At 41.0% G+C, this 24,741-nt stretch overlaps 1 long non-coding RNA gene across 1 annotated transcript; it reads left to right on the forward strand.

The window, feature by feature from the left end:
- The first annotated feature begins 11,517 nt into the window (after positions 1-11,517).
- LOC110614326 lies at positions 11,518-23,885 on the forward strand. Its single transcript, XR_002487772.2, has 2 exons — positions 11,518-11,800; positions 23,496-23,885. It is a non-coding gene; the product is annotated as an uncharacterized LOC110614326 (long non-coding RNA).
- The last annotated feature ends 856 nt before the right edge of the window (positions 23,886-24,741 follow it).

The following is a 24,741-nucleotide window of genomic DNA, read 5'->3' on the forward strand; positions in this document are numbered from 1 at the left end:
CGCAGTCAGAAGGAACTCCAACTGAACCACCTCAGCCTGGACCACAGGACAGTCCTGCAACTCTTCTAGTTGCACCTCTTCAACTTCCATCGCCTGAAATCCTCTCCAGTCCTCCATTGAAGACTATTCTTGCGCAAGATGAAAAAACTAAAACTCCTTTCATTCCTCCATCGCAGAAAGCCCATGCACACAATGAACAAATGGGATTCCAAGCGCCCAAACCAAAGGAGCATGTAGATCTATGCCTGCCCAAACCACCAGATAAGGTAGAGTTTGTTTTGCCCGAATTCAGTGCCATGTTGCAGACATCTATGAGGAAACATGAATTGGAATTCAAAATATTGCCAAATCATCTCAAAAATGCAAACATAAGGGCAAGAGGCACACCTCATCTGAAAGAGGAGAAACTAATCATGTTACTTCATGAGTACATGAAAGAAATAAGATGGGTCATGACCAAAACAAAAAGCGTGTTACACTTTTCACTCAATGCAGATGGGACCCTTTTCCCTTCCCCAATTACTTGAGCCTTGATCAAGTGGATCGCACCATGCCAACCACACCAAAGGGAAGTACTCAGTTTCTTTGTTCTTTTATGTTTTCTATACATTGAGGACAATGCATGATTTAGGTGTGGGGGTGCGGATCTCTGAAATTTTTAATTTTTTGCTTTAGACACATTTTTCCTTTCAGTTTGCATTTTCCTTTCAGTTTTTTTCCTTTCAGTTTGCGTTTGATTTTGTTTTCAGTTTTGTTTTGATTTGCTTTACTCAAACTGATGAACTATGTTGGATGAGCTTTCTTTCCATGACCCCATTGATGTAATGACTCTTTAAACCTAGGTTGAATCAATTGCAATGAGATATATTCATGTTTGGGAATTGCCTTTGAATTGAATCTTTGAGCTTGCCATGGTGAAAAATATATTGATGACACTCATTTGAGAGAATGAATTGAGAATTGTGTGAATGAACTTAATGTGACTTTTTAGCAATTGGTGTTGATTTGCCCAAATCATTGAGGAAAAACATGAAAACGGCCAAAGGAGGACAAAAACTCACCTGAGCTCGAGAATGGGGAGAAAACTCGCCCATTTCCGATCTGAGGGCTCTTTATAGGTGGCCTGGTCGAAGACCTTCGGCGGCCTAACGTGCCCCCTAAACTCATGCATGTTCGGCGGCCGAACTTGAGGTTCGGCGGCCGAACCTTGGCTCGTTCAAACAAGACTTTCGGAGGCCAAAGGTGCTCCCGAAGCCTTCCCATGTTCGGCGGCCGAACTTCACTTTCAGCGGCCGAACCTGGCAAATGTCTCCTTGGTCTTTTCTTTCCAAAACTCATTTCCTTTCCATTTAAAACCATGAAATCAGTAAAAACATTTTAGAAAACACATTTTACCCCTCTAGAAGCCTCTGGCATCTTCAGAATTCCAGATTCCAACGGAGATTCCGCCGGAAGGTAGGGATTCCGATGCCGGAATCTAGCCGGGTATTACATTCTTCCCCCCTTTAAGAACATTCGTCCCCGAATGTTCCACAACAAACAGGCATTCTTAAAAACATAACATCAATCATACATAAACAAGCAAGCAAACCAGCAAGCAAAACCTAAAAAAAAATCTCTCTCATGAAAGAGAGACACAAGTACTGCTGGAGTATAAACTCCCGGGTCCTCCAAATGCACCTTTCCATGCTGTGGGGATTCCAAAGGACTTACACCATCAGGATTCCTTGTTCCTCAACTTCCTGACTTATGTGTCCATGATCCGTACTAACTGCTCAACATAGGTGAGATCCCTTGAGATCTCCACCTCTGGTTCTTTAAGAACCTCACTTGGATCTGACACGAGCTTCCATAACATAGGAACCCGAAAATCCGAATGGACTTTCTCCATAGGAAATCACCCTTACCAAAAGAAACACCTTAGCAGTACCCAACCTACTCCTGAACTCCACTGGCTTCCGCTGCGCTTCTCTGATCCTTACTCTTCTCGCTCTTATTCTCCCCTTCACCTATACCAAGTGGCTCCTTCTCACTGCTCACCCAAAACTAACTCTAACTCTCACAGGTAGTACTCGGATTTCAGACCTATCTTGGAAAACAAACAGCTCCTACTAGCTGTCCCAATAGATCATCCATCCTGCATGGGAATACCTGCTCTTGGTAGTGACCTTGTTTAACTGCTTACAGTCGTTACAAAGTCTCAAGGATCCATCCTTCTTTTCCCACAACCACACTGGAACACTCCAGGGTGAGGTACTAGGTTGGATAAAACCCCTTGTCTACCAAGTCTCGCCCCTACTCTGACTACTACCTCCCTCTACCACTGGCACTGAGACTGGTTCCCTGACCTGACTGCAAAACTCTCAAACAAGAGCTAGAACCCTCTAACAACCCCTCCTACGTACCCTATGAACCTGACAGGCTGACATCAAACCTCTAGGCATCCCTACTGTCCCCTCAACAGACTACCTCTGACCCATCCTGTCCTCTGAACCTGACTACTTTGTCTCTGCAGACTCGGTAGCACCACAAGTAGAAAACCAATCCATCCCTAGAATGACGTCCAGACAGTCAAGTCTAAGACCTCAAGGTAAGGTGGAAGGCATCTACCCTCAACGGACACAGAACTGGACCGGCAGACTGACTCTACCACAGATGGATCACGCTCGGGTCCACTAACCCAAAGAGAACACTCTAGCCCAGAAGCTATCAACTCAACCTCTCAACGGCTCCTAGAGAAACTAAAGAAAGAGAAAAACACCAGGGTTCACAAAACATACACATCAGAACTTTCAAAAGTGAGAGTACCTGACACCACCATGTTCGATGTGTCTGCCTCTTGCTGAGCTTGGGTGAAGATCCGTGCTGGAGCTGACGGACCTTCTCCACGGGAACTTGAGAAATGAGGGACTGACCCTCTCCCTCTGCCTCGACCACTAACCTGAACCATGGCTGGAGCTGCTGGCTGAGCCGCTCTACCTGAAGTTGCCCGCTGAGACTGTGCCAACCAGGGCGCAATGGGACACTCACGTACCATGTGCCCTCTCTGACCGCATCTGAAACATAGATTAGTCCCAATCAGACAGACTCCCTTGTGCGGCCTTCCGTACCTCATGCATTTCAAACTGCCTGAGCCAGAGCTTGAGCCACCAAAACCCAGACTAGCCTTCAAATTTTTCCAAAACTTCTTCTTCGACCTTCGGAGGCCTCTGCCCCACTTCTTACTTTTTGTGGAGGCTGTACTCAAAGTGGAGGGATCAATCCCTTCTACAAGAATGGCTCATCAAATTCTTAACCCCGATAGACCACAAGTCCGAGAACCTCAAGTTCGAGGTGAAGTTAATGATACAAAAGATAATGTCGGACAAGGAAGGGGGAGAGGAGAAGTTTATGGAGGTAATAGAACAGGCATAGGGTGGAATAGAGGTGGAGATGCTAGACTTGGCAGAAATGATGATGACACCGAGACATACCAAACCAACACAATTGACTGTGACTTGAGCTCCATAAAGATGAAAGTTTCTGAATTTAAAGGGAATAACAATGCTGAAGAATACATTGAATGGGAGAGAAAAACTGAGCAAATCTTTGAGTGTCATAACTACACCGAGGAGAAGAAGTCTCATATCGCCGCTGTTGAGTTCACGAGTTATGCCTCTTTCTGGTGGGATCAATTGAAATCTACTAGGAGGAATAAGGGCTTAAGAGCAGTTCCACTATGGGACTACTTGAAAGAGTTGATGCGCCAAAGATTTATTCCTTCGCACTATTATAGGGATTTGTACAACAGGTTGGCAAGATTGGTGCGAGGAGAAAAGAGTGTGGAAGAATACCACAAGGAGATGGAGATGATGATGGCTAGGGCTCATATTGAGGAGGATGAGCAAATATTGTTGTCCAGGTTTCTAGGTGGTCTTAACCACTACATTGTTGAAGAACTTGACATGTACCAATACAATACAATGGAGGATATGGTTGATAAAGCAATGAAAATAGAAAGGCGACACAAGGGCAGAAATAATCTTAAACTCACATACAAGTCCTCAAATAGTGGTGGTGGATTTTCAGGCTATAGAAGTGGAGAAAAGAAAGATTATAAAAGCCCAATCCAAGGGGGCAAAGATTCGGTCCCCACTAACAAAGGACCATCTCAAGGGAATAACAAGGAATAGTCAGGTACTTCTAACTCTTCTAACCCTAGTCGAGAGATAAAATGTTTTAAATGTTTGGGAAAAGGACATATTGCATCTCAATGTCCTAATAAAAGAGTTATGATAGCAATTGCTGATGGGGGTGTAGTGTCTGATTCTGATCATAGTGATGATGAGATATATGCTAATATGACTGAATTGATTGATGCTCATAACGACTGTGATGATTCGGATGTGTTTGTTAATAATGCGTTGCTTACTGAACGTGGTGAGATGCTTGTTGCTAGGCGCACTTTGAATATCCAGGTTAAGGAAGAAAGTCTAGAACAATGAGAAAACATATTTCACACTAGGTGTTTGGTTAATGAAAAAGTGTGTACTCTCATTATTGATGGGGGTAGTTGCACAAATGTGGCTAGTGTGTATATGGTGGAGAAATTGGGCTTGGCTTCTATTAAACACCCTAAGCCATACAGATTGCAATGGTTGAATGATTGTGGTGAGGTTAGGGTTACACGCCAAGTGGTTATACCATTTTCTATTGGTAGGTACAAGGATGAGGTCTTGTGTGATGTGGTACCTATGCAGGCAAGCCATATGTTGTTGGGTAGGCCGTGATAATATGATAGAAAGGTGCAACATGATGGGTTCAATAACAATTACTCCTTCACTTATGAAGGACAGAAGGTTATACTCGCTCCTTTATCACCTCAAGAGGTATATACTGATCAAATAAAGATGCTAGAGAGGGAGAGGGAGGCTTCGGCCTTAGCTACAAAGGGGAGTGAGAGCTTGAGTTCTGCGGGAAAAATGAGAGAAAAGTGTGAGTCTGAGGGTAAAGAGGCTGGAAAAGAAACAAGACCAATAAATGGCCCATTGGTGAGAGAAAAGATGCAAGAGGGGAGGGCAAAACAGACTTTTTATGTGAGAGCGAGAGAGGTTAAGAGTGTTATTTCCTTAGGGCAGCCCGTGTTGCTTATAAGATATAAGGAGATTTTATTTACTGACACTAATATTAACCTTTCTTCTTTGCCTTCTACTTTTAAGTCTATGATGCAGGAATTCACTGATGTCTTTCCAGATGAGCTACCTAATGGATTGCCACCGTTGAGGGGGTACTGAGCATCAGATAGATTTCATACCTGGTTCTAGCATTCCAAATAGACCAGCTTACCGAAGCAATCCAATGGAAACAAAGGAAATGCAAAGGCAAATTGACGAGCTTATGGAGAAGGGATTGGTGAGAGAGAGTTTAAGTCCATGTGATGTTCCTGTGCTGCTTGTTCCAAAGAAGGATGGCACTTGGCGAATGTGTGTTGATTGTAGAGCAGTCAACAAGATCACAGTGAAGTACAGGCATCCTATACCTCGGCTAGATGACATGTTGGATGAGTTTCATAGTGCCAGGTACTTTACAAAAATTAATCTTATGAGTGGATATCATCAGATTAGGATGAAACCTGGTGATGAATGGAAAACTGCATTTAAGACAAAGTATGGTTTGTATGAATGGTTAGTTATACCTTTTGGTTTGTCAAATGCACCTAGTACATTTATGAGGCTAATGAATCATGTGTTGCGTGCATACTTAGGAAAATTTGTAGTTGTTTACTTTGATGATATCTTGATCTATAGCAGGTCTCTCGATGAACATATTGAGCATGTTAGGTTGGTTCTGCAGGTTTTGAGGCAAGAGAGCTTGTATGCTAAACTTAAGAAGTGTACATTTTGTATAGATAGACTTGTTTTCCTTGGTTTTGTTGTGAGTGCACAGGGAATTGAGGTAGATGAAGAGAAGGTGAAAGCTATAAAGGAGTGGCTTATTCCTAAATCTACTTCAGATGTAAGGAGCTTTCATGGCCTTGCAAGATTTTACAGGAGGTTTGTGCGCGATTTCTCTACAATTGCAGCACCACTCACATGAATTATTAAGAAGGAAGTTGGGTTCAAGTTGGGAGAGGAGCAACAGAAAGCTTTTGACTGCTTAAAAGGGAAGTTAACATCCGCTCCTATATTATCTTTACCTAACTTTGATAAAACTTTTGAAATTGAGTGTGATGCTTCTGGCGTAGGTATTGGGGCTGTGTTGATGCAAGAGAAGAAACCAATAGCCTATTTCAGCGAGAAGTTGAATGGAGCACATCTCAATTATTCAACCTATGAAAAGGAGTTGTATGCCTTGGTGAGAGCACTGGACGTGTGGCAACACTATCTCCTACCCAAAGAGTTTGTGATACATACGGATCATGAGTCCTTAAAACACTTGAAGGGACAAGACAAGTTGAATAAGAGGCATGATAAGTGGGTTGAGTTTATTGAACAATTTCCATATGTGATTAAGTATAAGCATGGGAAAGACATTGTGGTTGCAGATGCTTAAATTGCTTGGTTTTGAGCATGTTAAGGACTTGTACATTAATGATGTTGATTTTGGCAATGTGTTTGTGGCTTGTGAGCATGGAGCTTTTAACTCTTTTTATTTACTTGTTTAAGGGTAAGAAATTGTGTGTGCCTAAATGCTCTATGCGTAATTTGCTTGTGCTTGAATCTCATTGCAGGGGTTTGATGGGGCATTTTGGAGTACATAAGACTTATGACACCTTATTTGAGCATTTTTATTGGCCTTCTATGCGCAAAGACGTTGAGAAAGTGTGTGCTTCTTGTATTGCATGTAGACAGGCAAAGTCTAAGTCTATGCCTCATGGTCTTTATATGCCTTTACCTGTTCCTAGTTCACCTTGGATGGATATTTCTATGGACTTTGTGCTTGGCTTACCTAGGACTAGGCGTGGTAGAGATAGCATATTTGTTGTTGTCGACAGGTTTAGCAAGATGGCTCACTTCATTCCTTGCCATAAAACTGATGACACCATCAATGTAGCTGACTTGTTCTTCAGGGAAGTGGTTCCACTTCATGGAGTGCCAAGGACAATTGTGTCAGATAGAGATGCAAAGTACCTTTCGCATTTTTGAAAAGTATTGTGGGGTAAGTTGGGTACTAAACTCTTATATTCTACTACTTGTCATCCACAGACAGATAGCCAAACAGAGGTGGTGAATAGAACTCTTGGTACCTTACTCAGAGCTATAGTGGGTAAGAATTTGAACACTTAGGAAGATTGCTTGCCTTTCATTGAGTTTGCATATAACCGTAGCATACATTCTTCTACGGGTTTTCTCCATTTGAGCTTGTTTATGGTTTTAACCCACTAACTGTACTTGATCTTGTTCCTTTACCTTTACATGAGCTTGCTAGTTTAGATGGTGCTAAAAAGACAGAATTGGTGAAGTCCTTGCATGAGAAGGCTAGGTCTAACATAGAAAAGAGGAACAAGGTGTATGCTGATAGGGCAAATAGGAGAGGGAAGAAAGTGGTGTTTGTTCCTGGTGATTGGGTTTGGGTGCACTTCCGAAAGGAACGATTTCCAAATCAGAGGAAGAATAAGTTGGATGCTCGTGGTGATGGTCCATTTTAAGTCTTAGAGCGAATCAATGATAATGCTTATAAAATAGACTTGCCAGGTGAGTATGGGGTTAGTGCTACCTTTAATGTGTCTGACTTGTCTCCTTTTGACCATGTTCTAGATTTGAGGACAAATCTTTTCGAGGAAGGAGGGAATGATACGAACCAGCAAGCACAATCACATGAGAATCAAGGAAGCAAGGATCCATTGGTGCTTCCTAGTGGACCAGTGACAAGGAGCAAAGCTAAAAAGCTTGAAGCAGTTATGAACTTACACATTCAAGAACAAGTAACACAAGAATTGACTGAGCTTGCCTTTGGCAAATGTCTCGTGAAGCTTGAAAACACACCTAAGCTACTCACCTTGCTTAAGGTGTGTAATGGAGATAGCGCTATCTAATTTATTTAGCATTGATATGATGGGCTTACTATATTTTTATGATTTAACACTTGTTTTATTTTAACTTTGTTTGGGTTTGTATTCTGGCCATATTTTATCTTTTAAGTTTTAGAGTGTTAGGCCATGTTTTAGGCTTATGTTTTAATACTTATGTGTTATTTTAGTGTGTGATTGGGCTTAGGCCTTATGTGTTTAAGTCAGGCCCAAGAAGACTGTCTTAGGGTTTTATTTGTTTTTCTCCTTACTATATAAGGATAAGAAACAATTGTAAAAGGCAGCTTTTAATCAAAATTTTTAAAATTCCTTTCATGCCTTTGGCGTGTATTGCTTTGAGTGAGAGTGAGGATTTGCTTTCATCAATTGCATCAGGAATTTTGGCTAACTTATCAACTATTCGTTGTGGCGTTTGTCGGATTCTCATCTAAATCCTTCAATCATTGGTGTTTCAGCTTCTCTAGGTTTAGGGTGCCATAGGAGGTGGGTTTATCAAATCTTTGGATTCTGTATCTACTTGTGTGTGTGGGTTTGAGGCTTGTGCCATAGGGTTTCGCGTCAAAACCTTTGGGGAGAAAACTAATAAATGAAACATCGAGGGGAATGAAACTTGAGTCAGTTTAAAATTAACAGTGATAGAAACCCAACCTTTGTGATTGGAGATCCCATGAAAAAGGTTCATATGGATAATAACAAATCACTTGTTAGTTTTTCTAGCATTATTTGTTGTTATCCCTTCCTATAGTGTGAGAAGTGCTAGACTGCATTAATGAGAAGATGAGATGAAAGCTCTTAATGATATTCATATCCCTTATGGGTGGTGTATAAATTGCAGTATACACTTAATGATATTACCTATATAAGTGTGGAGTGGGGCCGCTTCTATGAGATTGTGGCATAATCTCTACAGCACTCATGAACTACCAGGCGTGCGCATGGCCTATTAGCGCAAAACAACATTGACAACAAGATCTGTGGAGTGTTATAAGATTGATGGGATATTAGCATATAAAAAAGAGTTTTTGGTTCATAGAAACAAAAGTTTCACCAAATTAGTTTAGATTTCAAAAGATTTTATGGTCGTTAAAGATTTTATGGTCGTTGAAGATTTTATGATCATTGAAGATTTTATGGTTGCTAAAGATTTTACGGTCGTTGAAGATTTTATGGTCGTTGAATATTTTATTTATGAGATTTTTTGGTTGTTGCAGGTTTGATATTTAAATATGACCGTTATGATTTTATTATATTATCTCAAGATTTTTATAACCTCTTACAACGATAATTTTTTTCACTATAAATAGTCTCCATTTTTACAAAGAAATGCATTCTCATTTTTCTACTTTATTCTCTCTTCTCTATGTTTTCTGCTGGATTATAAATTAAAGATAAATTTTTGTTGTCCTGATTTTGAAAATTAGATCCCAGAAGAACCTGTTTAATCCTGGGGGATTACGAAATAAATCCTTAAAGACATTATCCAACACGACTCAGATTTTATTATTTTATCATATTTTTCCAACATTTTTAATTCCCATGTTAAATTTTTTTGCTTTAAGTCTTTCAAACACAATTCCAACATTCATATTACATATTTATACAATCAAAGCAATACTTTCAGCAAGCAAAATAAATCCCTAATTTCACATATTCATGAAGAAATCAAAGGAAAACAGAAAAATCATATAAACACCAAAACTTTCTTGAATTTCTCTTTTTTTCCCACTTCTACTCCCTAGCTATCTTCTTTCCCTTTGATATTCCTTTACATAGGTAAATTTATATTTTAGGGAAGGATTGAATAAATTAAAAATTAAAACTTTATGATTCAAATTCATGCATGAAGAAATAAGAAGATGCTATTTTCTACACATTTCTATGCTCACCTTTGATTTTCAAGCATTGTGTATATAGAATCCTAAACTTTTTCTTCTTCAATTCTTTCAATATATAGCTCTTTCTTTAACTTTGATCTTAGGGTGAATTTTGATTAAAGAACGAAATTGATTTAGTGAGAGATTGGCTTGGATTTGATGGAAGAAAGAAAAACAAAATATTTTCTTTTTAATAGCATAAGATTTGACAATAAGATGGGTGGAAGAAGACAATCCATTTTCATTTGTTTTGTCACTTCTTTCATGCTTAGTTAGGTGACACATGGAGGGTTTAGATGAAGAGGTAGAAAAATAGAGGACTAAAATTGAATTTTACCTATAAACTTTCCATATTTACACTTTAACCTACTAAACTCTTTACCATGTTTCAATATTCATATATTGACCTACTAAATTATATTTTTAGCCTTTAGAAGTCATTTTCACTTAAGGAAATATATTGGATTTTAACAAGCACTTTAAGCGAGTATATCAAAAAACCCTAAGTATCTACTGTAAGTGACTTGTTTTCAACTTACTAATCATACTATCTACTTTATTTCTAAATATGTCCATTTCTTTATTTGAGTTTTTTATGATTCAATTATTAACAATTTAGAATTATGCTTGCACCTTCTTTAAATAGTTTGGGGTAAGCTATCATCTCCCCTAATGCCACTTACTCTAATAGTGAAATAATTTAATTCATATCTAATGATATCACTATTCCTATCTATGGGTTTGAGGACATTATAGAATTCATATTTAATAAATTAATATTTAACAAAAAAATTTTTAAAAAAAATAGAATGTTTAATTTAGAGAGATTTATTATTTGGTTCCTGAGTATTGCCATTATTAACAAGTTAGCCCCTACATTTTCAGAAACATATTAAAATATCCTTTATAAAACTCTTTGTCTAAGAAAAAGTTTTTTCGTCCTCTTTTCCGATAAAAATAGATGAAAAATGAGAGAGAAAATTTTTAAAATCCAATTTTGCCCTCAAATAAAACCCCTTATTTAGTTTTTTTTTTTGAAAATCCCTTATTTAGTTTTTAGGTATTACTATTATTAGTAAGTCAGTTCTTATATTTTTAAAAATCTATTAAAACGTCTTTATTTTTTTTCAAATCTATTAAAATGTTCTTATATTTCATTTTCATCAATGAAATAGTCTCTTATCCTCAAAGAAGAAGAAGGAGGGGTAATCTAGTCTTATATTATATATTTAACGGTAAAAATAAACGAAAGTACTATTTTATTGATAGAAATAAAAAATAAAATTTTTTTAATAAATTTTAAAAAATGCAATGACCGAATTTTCTAAAAATTAAATAATAAATTTTTTTTAAATTTACTATATAAATAAATAAGTTAAGTAATTTTAATAAACAAACTAACTATGAGACGGTAAATATTATATTTGATAAATTTTCTTTTTCTCTAAGTGGATAAAAGGCTCCAATAATAAATTATATTACAAACATGTCAAAAATGGACACCATTTTAATATGAACATAAATAAACTCACTTCGTAACTTTTTTTTTTCTGCTTTCGAAAAAAAAAAAACTCTTTATTTTTTGTGTTATTCTTCTTGCTTACAAATCTATCAATAATAGCCGCTCTTAAAAAAAAAAGAAAACTTGTTTTACTCAAACCACATCACCTTTTTATTTTACAAATTAAATTATAAAATTATATTTGACAAATGTGCTAATTTTTTAAGTAATTATCCATTTTCTATTAATAACACTCGCGGTTTGCTCTACTTTTCTTTTGCGCTCAAAAAACAAAACCAAGTCATTTTGCTTGCCCAGTTGCAATTGCCCTAACCGCGCAGCCCGACGGAGCGGTTGCAGTTCTCCTCCAGATCGACCTTTCTCTCCGGCTCGTTCTCAACAGACTTCTTTTTTCAGGTAAATTTATTGTTTTTTGTTTCAGATGGTTGTGATTTGATCTGCGAGTTGCATATTGAATAATATATTTTCAAATAGTAATTTTGAGCTGCTATCACATGAACACAAAATCCTTTTAGCTTTTGCAGGCCTTTTTGCAATGAGTAACACCTAAACATGGAAAATGACCTCTATTTTGCACACACTGCACAAGTTCTTTTAGTTTCTGTGGCTTTCTCTATTTTTTTTAGGTTAATGTGTCAAGTAACCTTAGCCATCTTTTTGTTAAATCGTCTGGAATCCATGTGAGGTAATTTCTTGTTAGCTCTTTTGTTTTAATTTCTGGGTTTTTGTGTTTTGTTCTCTCTCTCTAGATATGGAGAGTTATTAGTTGTAAATATTATGTTTATAGTATGCTGGAATTTGGTTTCTTGTAAGAGGATTTTTGTTTTCTAAGGTTTTATATGATTAAAAGATGCACGTAGCATAATTTAATGAAGTAAATTTGAATATTCTTTGCTTCTAGCATACAAGTTTGGGAGGAAAGATCTTTATTTCCCCTGTAGTCTATTAGGACTGAAGTTTTCATGTTGCTATTTGCTAGTTGATTTGATTCCAGAACTAGTTGATAAGGCATAGCATAAAGAATGATGCGTTCTTGTCCCCAAACATATCTCAGTGAAAGGGGAATTCAATATTGTGTGTTTCTTGCCTAAGCGGGATGTGATTTGACATTCGAGGAAGGTTTTGTGGAATATATGTGAATAGGCAATCTGTTTTATTATGCCAAAGGTGATGCCTCTTTGGAGCTGGAAAAGAAAAAGAATTATTTTCTTTTTTAATGTTTGAGGTAGTGAACCTTTAGAAGAAGAGCCACAATGTCTCAGCCATTGAATAGATTGTCTTGCATATATGTATATGTTCCTAAGTTCCTAGCCTAGTGGTTTGGGCCCTGCTATGTTCATTTTCAGGTGTAATTTGATGTAGTTTTTCTTTTGAGTTTAAAGTTTTATTTTTCTATGATATTTTATTTTGATATTGCTAAAATTGATGTCTGCTTTGGAAAACTAGAAGGGTTCGTGGATGCAAAAATCCAGCTTATTCCTCTCTTCAACTTTCAATCTTTAAGTAAGAACTATCCAATAATTTGAGTGATTTGATACTAGGATTTATGTCATTTAGTAAAACTTTAGTTCTATTTGATTTATGGTGTTGTATTTTTAATCTTAGTTGTTGTAACGACCCGAAAATCGGACCGCTACCGGCGCTAGGATCCAGATCGGCTTAAGGCCGCCGGGACCCGTAGCAAGCCTGACATGCAACCTGTAAACCTGTTTAATCCCATACATGATCAACAATCATACACGAAAATTAAAACTTTTCTTTCATTCATTCCTCATACACCAAACTCAACCTGTGCATACACTAAACATAATCTTAATCATAAACTTGACCCCTCAGTGGGATCTCATCAATGCCCAAATGGGCGATACATCATAAGTTGAGTTGGTTAAACATGAACATCAATAGACATTAAGATCATGTATCAACGAGGGATAACAACATCCATAGGGTCAAGCACAACTTCTAATCCTCAATAACATTATACATAACATGACTATTCAAACTTTACATCATTAAACAATTTATCATGTCCACTTTCTAACTATTACAATACAAGACTTTACTCTTCTTGACTTCACTGTCTAGCCCGAACCTGCAATCCTGGGGGATTAGGGAAAGGGGTGAGCTACAAGAGCCCAGTGAGCAGAATAATAGAAACAATATTTAAAATCTCATGCCATCATGTAATGCAACACATCACAACAAATCACATCTCGGATGGTATTGTCACCAATAGTCCTCTACATTCCAAAGTGCCGGGACGTAGAATGGGTACAACCGGTCTTTCTCTTAACATCACATATCATAACATTCCAATATGCCAGGGACGTAGAATGGGTACAACCTGGACTTTCTCTTACATAGTGCCAGGGACGTAGAATGGGTACAACCTGGACTTCCATACCATACCATGCCGTAGCATCATCATATCATATGAGGACTAAAGGATCATCCAATAACCAATCCACATCAACATCATAAATGCAATGCAACATATTCGTGGATTCTAATGCAAACAACCTATTTCATCACATGGCATTCATGATGCATGAACATGCTCAACTGTATAATTCATTTGCTTTAAAAACATAAGGTTTATTCTACTCACCTCTTGGCTAGCTCTGACAAAGACTGATGCAGCTAACTCACTGCTGGGGTCCTCGGTTCCTCGGGTCCGAATCTACACAGGTGGACTCAAATGAGGGACCAAACAACTAGAACATAACTCTACAAACATCCCCCAAAAACCCCCTAAAACACCTCAAAACATCCATGCAAAAACATGCAAAGGAAGGCAGAACAGGGCAGGTTCGGCGGCACCTTCGGCGGCCGAAAGTCCCAGACAGAGACGAAAGTCTCTTTTTGGGGGCAACTTCGGCAGCCGAAAGGCTTGCCTCCCCAGCCATATTCGGCGGCAGAAAGTTCCTTCGGCTGCCGAACCTGGTTTCTGCCAAAGGGCAGAAACTTGGCTCCTTTAAGCACATTTGCCTCCAAAACTTCCAATCATGCATTTAGCTCAACCAAAATATGCAAATATACATACATTGGCTCCTAGGGGCTTCAAACTAACTTAAACCCCAACTACAACACACAACAACAACACATTGCTCAAAAACACAGCATAAACTCAAAAACCTAACTATGAGCTAAACATGCATTCTACCCCATAGATCTTGCATAAAACTTACTTTAAACATGAAATGAGCTTAAGATCGGCTCTTACCTCTTGAAGATCGAGAGAGAGACGTCCTAAACTCGGAGGTGGGAGATTTTGAGTTCTTGAACCTCAAAGCTCCAAAACTTGCTTTAAACTCGAAAATCTTCAAAACAACGTAAAAACTTGTGAAAAACTTGAAAGATCTAGAGGGAAAACATCAAAGATCGGTGAGGGGCGGCGGAGAGCTCACCTTGGCCGAAAATGGGAAAAAACTCACCCGTTTTCGGCTAAGGGACCCTTTTATAGTGGCTGGCCAGGCCACGTTCGGGGGCCGAAAGTGCCTCCGTATGCATGCCATGTTCGGCGGCCGAACCTGGACTTCCCTCACTTATGCCTTCGGGGGCCTAAGGCTCACCCGAAACGCATTCATGTTCGGCGGCCGAACTTTGAGTTTCGGCGGCTGAACTTGAGCTTTCCTCCAAGGGTGTTCTTATTCAAAAACTCATTTCCTCTTTACTTAAAATCATCAAAAGCATTAAAACATTTCATGAAAACATGGTTTTACCCTTCTAGAGGTCTCCGACATCCGAGATTCCACCGGACGGTAGGAATTCCGATACCGGAGTCTAGCCGGGTATTACATTCTCCCTCCCTTAAGAACATTCGTCCCCGAATGTTCCTCAACTAGTACATGCATAGAGTCATCACAACATACACATAACATACAAGAACTAACCTTAGAAAAGATAAGGGTATTGCTGGAGCATGGACTCCCGTGTCTCCCAAGTGCACTCTTCCATTTTGTGGTGGTTCCACAGGACTTTCACCATCGGGATTTCCTTGTTTCTCAGCTTTCTGATCTGGGTGTCTATGATCCGCACTGGCTGCTCAACATAGGTGAGATCCTCTTGGATCTCCACATCAGGCTCACTAAGAACCTTGTCTGGATCTAACACGAACTTTCTCAACATGGAAACATGGAAAACCGGATGGATTCTTTCCATTGAAGCAGGTAAATCCAGCTTGTACGACACATTCCCAATCTTTTGCAAGATTTCAAAGGGTCCGATGTATCGTGGGGCTAGTTTACCTTTCTTCCCAAAGCGAACCACTCCTTTCATAGGAGACACCTTGAGCAATACCAGATCCCCCTCCTGAAACTCTACCTGCCGTCTGCGGATGTCTGCATAACTCTTCTGTTTGCTTGCAGCAGTCTTGATTCTCTCTCTGATTATGGGTACCACCCTGCTGGTGACCTCTACTAGCTCAGGCCCTGCTAAGGCCCTTTCTCCAACTTCCTCCCAGCAAACAGGTGACCTGCACTTCCTTCCATATAAAGCTTCATATGGAGCCATCCCAATGCTAGCATGATGGCTGTTATTGTAGGCAAACTCCACCAAAGGTAGATGTTGCCTCCAAGAACCGCCAAAGTCCAGCACACACATTCTAAGCATATCCTCGATAGTCTGGATGGTCCTTTCTGACTGTCCGTCCGTCTGGGGGTGGAAGGCAGTACTGAAATCCAACCTAGTACCCATGACATTCTGCAGACTCCGCCAAAACCTGGAGGTGAACTGGGGCCCTCTATCTGACACTATCGAAACAGGAACCCCATGCAGCCTGACAATCTCATCCACATATACCTGCGCCAACTTGTCCACAGAGTAGCCACTCCTGACAGGAATGAAGTGAGCAGATTTGGTGAGTCTGTCCACAATCACCCATATGGAGTCCACTCTGTTGGACGCCGCCGGTAACCCCACTACGAAGTCCATAGCTATATTCTCCCATTTCCACTCTGGAATAGGTAGCGGGTTAAGCATTCTAGCCGGCTTCTGATGTTCCAGCTTCACCCTCTGACATACTTCGCAGGCGGACACAAACTGTGCCAGTTCTTTCTTCATCGCTGGCCACCAATAAACCTTCTTCAAATCTTGATACATGTTGGTGGCTCCGGGGTGAACGCTGTATCTTGCATTATGAGCCTCCCTCATAATGTCTCCTTTTAGCCCTATGTCATCTGGTACACAAAGTCTGCTCCCATAGCGGAGGATCCCCTTACTGTCAAATCTGAACTTATTGTCCTTGCCTGACTGAACAGTCCTGGCAATCTTTACTAACTCTGGGTCCTCATGCTGTTTCTGAGCCACCTGCTCCACAAACACAGGTGTCACTCTCATCTGGGCCACTAAAGCACCGGTACCAGACAACTCCAACTGTAGGCCTTCATCAATGAGCTTGTAAAACTCCTTCACCACTGGTCTCCTCTCTGCCGTGATGTGGGATAGACTGCCTAGTGACTTCCGGCTTAGGGCGTCTGCCACAACATTCGCCTTACCCGGATGATATTGAATCTTGCAATCGTAGTCACTCAGCAGCTCTACCCATCTCCTCTGTCTCAAGTTCAAATCTCTTTGACTCAGGATGTACTGCAGGCTCTTATGATCTGTAAAGATCTCACATTTTACCCCATAGAGGTAGTGCCTCCACATCTTGAGTGCAAAGATTACTACTGCCATCTCAAGGTCATGTGTGGGGTAATTCAACTCATGCTTCTTCAGTTGTCTAGAAGCATAAGCAATCACCCTCTCATTCTGCATTAGTACACAACCTAGTCCCACACGGGACGCATCACAAAAGACTGTAAAGTCCTCATCACTAGATGGCAGAGCTAACACTGGTGCTGAAGTCAACCTCTTCTTAAGCTCTTCAAAACTCTCTTCGCACTGGTCGGTCCACAGAAACTTCTGATTCTTCCTGGTTAGTCTGGTCAGAGGAGCTGCTATTCTTGAGAAGTCCTGAACGAACCTCCTGTAGTAACCTGCCAATCCCAAGAAACTCCTGATTTCCGTCACTGAAGTGGGTCTAGGCCAGTTAGCCACAGTTTCTGTCTTCTTGGGGTCCACCTCTATCCCATTCTCTGACACTACATGCCCCAAGAACGAAATGCTCCTCAGCCAGAACTCACATTTAGAGAACTTGGCATACAAGCCATGTTCCCTCAAGGTCTGCAAGACCAACCGCAGATGATGGGCATGCTCCTCTGCATTCTTGGAATACACTAAGATATCATCTATGAAGACAATAACGAAGTGATCCAGGTACTGGCTAAACACTCTGTTCATGAGATCCATGAATGCTGCAGGGGCGTTGGTTAACCCGAACGGCATTACAAGGAACTCAAAATGCCCATATCTGGTCCTGAAGGCTGTCTTCGGCACGTCCTCATCCCTTATCCTTAGCTGATGGTACCCCGATCTCAGATCTATTTTGGAGAAACAACCTGCTCCAGCTAGTTGGTCGAATAGATCGTCGATCCTTGGTAATGGGTACTTGTTCTTGGTAGTGACTTTGTTCAACTGCCTGTAGTCGATACAAAGCCTAAGGGATCCATCCTTCTTTCTCACGAACAAGACTGGCGCACCCCAAGGTGAGGTGCTCGGTCGGATGAAGCCCTTTTCTACCAACTCTTGCAACTGTTCCTTCAATTCTTTCAACTCGGTTGGAGCCATCCTGTAGGGAGGGATAGAGATCGGTCGGGTTCCAGGCATCAATTCTATCTCGAACTCTATCTCCCTAGCAGGTGGTAAACCTGGCAGCTCGTCTAGGAAGACGTCTAGAAACTCTCTAACTACTGGCACCGAGGCGGGCTCTCTAACCTGACTGCTAAGCTCTCTTACATGAGCCAAATACCCCTGACATCCCTTCCTAAGCAACCTACGAGCCTGAAGAGCTGATATCAGACCTCTAGGTGTACCCCTCCTGTCTCCTCTGAAGACAACCTCTAACCCATCCTGAACTCTGAACCTGACTACCTTGTCCCTGCAGTCCAAGGTAGCACCATGGGTAGATAGCCAGTCCATCCCTAGAATGATGTCAAAATCTGTCAAATCTAGAACCACCAGGTCGGCGGACAAGCATCTTCCCTCAACAAACACAGGACTACACTGGCAGACTGACTCTGCCACTGATGGATCACACTTGGGTCCACTGACCCAGAGAGGACACTCTAACTCAGAGATCATCAACCCCAACCTCTGGACGGCTCTCGGAGCAATAAAAGAATGAGATGCACCAGGGTCCATCAAGGCATACACATCTGAACAACCAATGACTAAATTACCTGCCACCACGGTGTTAGATGCATCTGCCTCCTGCTGAGTCATCGTGAAGATCCGTGCTGGAGCTGATGGACCTTCACCTCTGAAACCCGCTGAAGAAGAGGCTGCCCCTCTCCCTCTGCCTCTGCCACTGGCCTGAGTCATGGCTGGAGCTGCTGGCTGCGCTACACTACCTGAAGTCGTCTGCTGAGACTGTGCTCCAAAAGCTGCCCTAGGACACTCCCGAGCCATGTGTCCCTCTTGCTCGCATCTGAAGCAGGCTACTGTCCCAGCCCGACAAACTCCCCTGTGTAGCCTACCACACTTTGCACAAACTGCATTATCCGCGCCAGAGCTTGAGCCACTCCCTAGTCCCAGACTAGACTTGACCTTGTTCCAAAACTTGTTCTTCTTGGACTTCCTAGTGGTGTTACTCCACTTTTTGCTACCTGAAGCTGTTGCACTGAAAGAAGAAGAGCCTGGGGTCTTGGAACCAGAAGGTTGTGCCACTGACTGCTTAACTGTTCCCTGAACGATGGCACTGGCCTCCATTTTCCGGGCCATATCCACTATGGCGTGGAAGCTCTCCCTATCTGCTGACTGGATCAAGGAGGAATATCTAGAGTGGAGTTTCATGATATACCTCCTTGACCTTTTTTGGTCTGAGTCAAGATTCTGCCCTGCAAATGGCAACAGCTCCAAGAATCTGTCTGTGAACTCCTCTACACCCATCTCATCAGTCTGCCTCAACTGCTCAAACTCTATCATCTTCAGTTCCCTTGAACTATCTGGGAAAGCCCATCCTGCAAACTCGTTTGCAAACTCCTCCCAAGACATGCTGTCTACTCTGGGGTTCACATAATTCTTGAACCACTCTCGCGCCTTCTTACACTTAAGAGTGAACCCGGCCATCTGAATGGCTCTACTGTCATCAGCCCCAATCTCATATGTGATCACCTTAACCCTCTCAAGATACACAAACGGGTCATCCCCTTTTTCATACTGGGGAGCTCCCAACTTCATATAGTCGGTCATCTTGACCTTGCTCCCACTGGCTGAGCTAGGTCTAAGAGGTTGGGTAACTGGGGCTGCTGGTTCTGTAGGTGGTGCAACATTTTCTGAGGTAGGGTTTGCTGGATTTGGATAGTAAGGTGGGGGTGGATACATTGGGTATTGTGAATATGGTGGGTAGTAGGGTGGGTATGGCATCTGTGTGGGATAAGGGGTGAAGTTAGGGTAATCCGATGTACCTCCCATCGAATACCTGGGATTTTGTGAGAAGTGTGGGTAGTGGGGTGGCTGAACAAATCCCGAGGCCTGAGTGCCTCCTTGGGACTCTCCCATTCCCTCTTCTGACATGCTAACTCCCAAACTGCCATCCCTCCTCTGTTCTACATCCATATCATCCCCCATGCCTTCTGACATTCCTCCCTGAACTGTTCCTCTCACTGATCTGCTCCTACCCAGATCCAGAGACCTTCTAGGGTCTCTTACTGCTCTTTCTCTGTTAGACCTACTAGACATTGCCCTAGGCAATGTAGGAGGACGGGCGCTCATGCCCTCATCCTCAGGTGGCACTCCAGTCAATCTTGCTGATCGACGAGTTCCCCTCATCCTGTTTTCTGAAAGGCAGCACATAACATAAACATTAGCATCATATGGTTCATGTGGGCACACATGAACCCGCATCACATACATATCATTCATATCATTAATGCACATGCATATAGTCATGGCATTTCACATCATTAAGCAAGACAGGACTACTCATCCTATCCTAGTGGACATGATCTTCCTATTGTGCTTGACCTTCTATAACCTCTATGAGCCCGACACTCTAGGTCCGACCATATGAACCTAGGGCTCTGATACCATTCTGTAACAACCCGAAAATCGGACCGCTACCGGCGCTAGGATCCAGATCAGCTTAAGGCCGCCGGGACCCGTAGCAAGCCTGACATGCAATCTGTAAACCTGTTTAATCCCATACATGATCAACAATCATACACGAAAATTAAAACTTTTCTTTCATTCATTCCTCATACACCAAACTCAACCTGTGCATGCACTAAACATAATCTTAATCATAAACTTGACCCCTCAATGGGATCTCATCAATGCCCCAATGGGCGATACATCATAAGTTGAGTTGGTTAAACATGAACATCAATAGACATTAAGATCATGTATCAACGAGGGATAACAACATCCATAGGGTCAAGCACAACTTCTAATCCTCAATAACATTATACATAACATGACTATTCAAACTTTACATCATTAAACAATTTATCATGTCCACTTTCTAACTATTACAATACAAGACTTTACTCTTCTTGACTTCGCTGTCTAGCCCGAACCTGCAATCCTGGGGGATTAGGGAAAGGGGTGAGCTACAAAAGCCCAGTGAGCAGAATAATAGAAACAATATTTAAAATCTCATGCCATCATGTAATGCAACACATCACAACAAATCACATCTCGGATGGTATTGTCACCAATAGTCCTCTACATTCCAAAGTGTCGGGACGTAGAATGGGTACAACCGATCTTTCTCTTAACATCACATATCATAACATTCTAATATGCCAGGGACGTAGAATGGGTACAACCTGGACTTCCATACCATACCATGCCGTAGCATCATCATATCATATGAGGACTAAAGGATCATCCAATAACCAATCCACATCAACATCATAAATGCAATGCAACATATTCGTGGATTCTAATGCAAACAACCTATTTCATCACATGGCATTCATGATGCATGAACATGCTCAACTGTATAATTCATTTGCTTTAAAAACATAAGGTTTATTCTACTCACCTCTTGGCTAGCTCTGACAAAGACTGATGCAGCTAACTCACTGCTGGGGTCCTCGGTTCCTCGGGTCCGAATCTACACAGGTGGACTCAAATGAGGGACCAAACAACTAGAACATAACTCTACAAACATCCCCCAAAAACCCCCTAAAACACCTCAAAACATCCATGCAAAAACATGCAAAGGAAGGCAGAACAGGGCAGGTTCGGCGGCACCTTCGGCGGCCGAAAGTCCCTCCAGAGCCGAAACCCAGGCAGGTTCGGCGGCACCTTCGGCGGCCGAAAGTCCCAGACAGAGACAAAAGTCTCTTTTCGGGGGCAACTTCGGCAGCCGAAAGGCCTGCCTCCCCAGCCATGTTCGGCGGCCGAAAGTTCCTTCGGCTGCCGAACTTGGTTTCTGCCAAAGGGCAGAAACTTGGCTCCTTTAAGCACATTTGCCTCCAAAACTTCCAATCATGCATTTAGCTCAACCAAAACATGCAAATATACATACATTGGCTCCTAGGGGCTTCAAACTAACTTAAACCCCAACTACAACACACAACAACAACACATTGCTCAAAAACACAACATAAACTCAAAAACCTAATTATGAGCTAAACATGCATTCTACCCCATAGATCTTGCATAAAACTTACTTTAAACATGAAATGAGCTTAAGATCGGCTCTTACCTCTTGAAGATCGAGAGAGAGACGTCCTAAACTCGGAGGTGGGAGATTTTGAGTTCTTGAACCTCAGAGCTCCAAAACTTGCTTTAAACTCGAAAATCTTCAAAACAACGTAAAAACTTGTGAAAAACTTGAAAGATCTAGAGGGAAAACATCAAAGATCGGTGAGGGACGGCGGAGAGCTCACCTTGGCCGAAAAGGGGGAAAAACTCGCACGTTTTCGGCTAAGGGACCCTTTTATAGTGGCTGGCCAGGCCACGTTCGGGGGCCGAAAGTGCCTCCGTATGCATGCCATGTTCGGCGGCCGAACTTGAGGTTCGGCGGCCGAACCTGGACTTCCCTCACTTATGCCTTCGGGGGCCTAAGTCTCACCCGAAACGCATTCATGTTCGGCGGCCGAACTTTGAGTTTCGGCGGCCGAACCTGAGCTTTCCTCCAAGGGTGTTCTTATTCAAAAACTCATTTCCTCTTTACTTAAAATCATCAAAAGCATTAAAACATTTCATGAAAACATGGTTTTACCCTTCTAGAGGTCTCCGACATCCGAGATTCCACCGGACGGTAGGAATTTCGATACCGGAGTCTAGCCGGGTATTACAGTTGTGGTGTGTGTAAACTGTTTCTTTCTTGTTATTTTGTATTATTAATGACCAAGGAATCATGGGAGTTGAGCTTCAGCTTGTTTAAATAAGGTTATTGAGTCTGATGTAATAAATGCACGGGCTTAAATGAGATAATAAACAAGTGGAGTTTGAGCTTGGCTGGTTTATGAACAAGCTAATAAATGAGCGAAGCTTGACTTTAGCTTGTTAATATTGTGAATGAGCTAATAAATGAGCTGTTGAAATCGAGCTCAAGCTTGGCCTTGGCTTGTTAATATTTTAAATGAGCTAATGGACATGTTGAGCAAGAGCTGAGCTTGTTGATATTGTAAATGAACTCAAAACTAGACAAGCTTGAAGTTAATATATTTTAAATGAGCCCATGTCAAGCTTTAGTCCCAGAAACCATGGGAGGTAGATGAATCTTTTAACTATGATTTTATACTGATTCATATGTTTTATGTCCACCCTCCTCTAGACTGAGGGTTGGAGTGCACTATTTTCTAAAGTTTTCATAGGCTTTTTGCTGATTAGAAGTAGCATATTGGTATTTAGGGGAAGTTAAGAGTTAAAAAAACCTCTGGATTGACTAATATGGGTAACAAGTACATCGGGAGCCCTGTAAACTGGGATGGACATTTGCATTTCACTTCATCCTAGTGAAGACTTGAGTCTGTCATTTCAAATGCTAGCTGTTAACAGACTAATTCTATATGTTCTGTTTGCTACTTCTCAGATTTGTTTGCGTAAAGCTTGGCTGGTAAGTTTTCCATTGCAAGATGACTGGAATTCTGGGATTCATGAACCTTTCACCCAAGAATAAGAATTTGGTAGTTGCTGGTGGCTTGTCCGTATTTGTTTTTGGGGTATATTTTTACACTATGAGAGCTGTTGGTGGTACAGATGAGCTTCAGGTTGCTATAGATAAGTTTGAAGGGCAGAAAAGCAAGCAGGATGCTTGAGCATGAAACTAAAGGCTTGATCTTGTGATCATTGGTGTAATAATGTAATCGGTCAGACTGAGGATAACCTTTTGGGAAAGCTGTTCTTTTCTTTGCAAGCATACATTTTAGTTTGATCCGTATGGAAAATTGAAAAATGAAAAGAAGCTAGCTAGTTCTCTCAAGTTTTGTGAAGCCAGCTATACGGGTGTGAATAAGTATATTGAATTTTCTAGGCAGATGTTCGCACTGTTTATTCGGTGGACCATAATGATGTCTGTTACAGCAAAGGTGGTTTGGGCATAATTTTAGAAAATCAACTGAATGATTCTAACTATCTGGGTTCTGTAGGCTGTTTTAGATTTTGTTTAATCAGGGAAATGCATCAGATAGATTTTACTTTTATGAAGGATCATGGACTGCACAACCGTCAAGTGTATGGGTAATATACCGTCTTTAATTGGCCTGCAGATTTACAAGGATTTTGTATTAGAAGCCGACTGTTATGCTTATAGTGGAAACATCCTTATTTTCCCTCGCCATTTGCATCGAAAGAGCGATATTTAGTGTCAAAAGGTGGCATAAACAACTATAAGCAGTGACAATAGCAACAACATTGTAATTGAATTTTGTAGCGGATTATTAATTGAGCAAACCCATGAATCTTGTGCTTCAACAAATCTATCCCTATACCTTGGTGGTAAAAATATGTGCGAGATATTAGATGATTTTGGATGTTTTTACAGCTCTATGGCGAGTAAGGCCGGAGATTCTTTATGGATTTGTTTGCCCTTTTCGGAGATAAAAAACAAATATTTTGACATGCCTGTCCATTTCTAATTGTTCTAAAAACTAAAATCGAAGGGCTTGGGCTGCTAAATAAGATTTAAGTGCCATTTGAATTTTGAATTTTGAATTGGAGAAGTGCACAATACAAAGGAGAAGCATGTTCTAAAGCCATTTTGGTCTTCTTTATATTTAATTAAAATTTTATCATAATTTAAAATAATTTTTTAAGAAAAACCAACTAAAATAATATTT

Source organism: Manihot esculenta, chromosome 5, assembly GCF_001659605.2.
Source record: "Manihot esculenta cultivar AM560-2 chromosome 5, M.esculenta_v8, whole genome shotgun sequence".
In the NCBI taxonomy this organism is placed as follows: domain Eukaryota; kingdom Viridiplantae; phylum Streptophyta; class Magnoliopsida; order Malpighiales; family Euphorbiaceae; genus Manihot; species Manihot esculenta.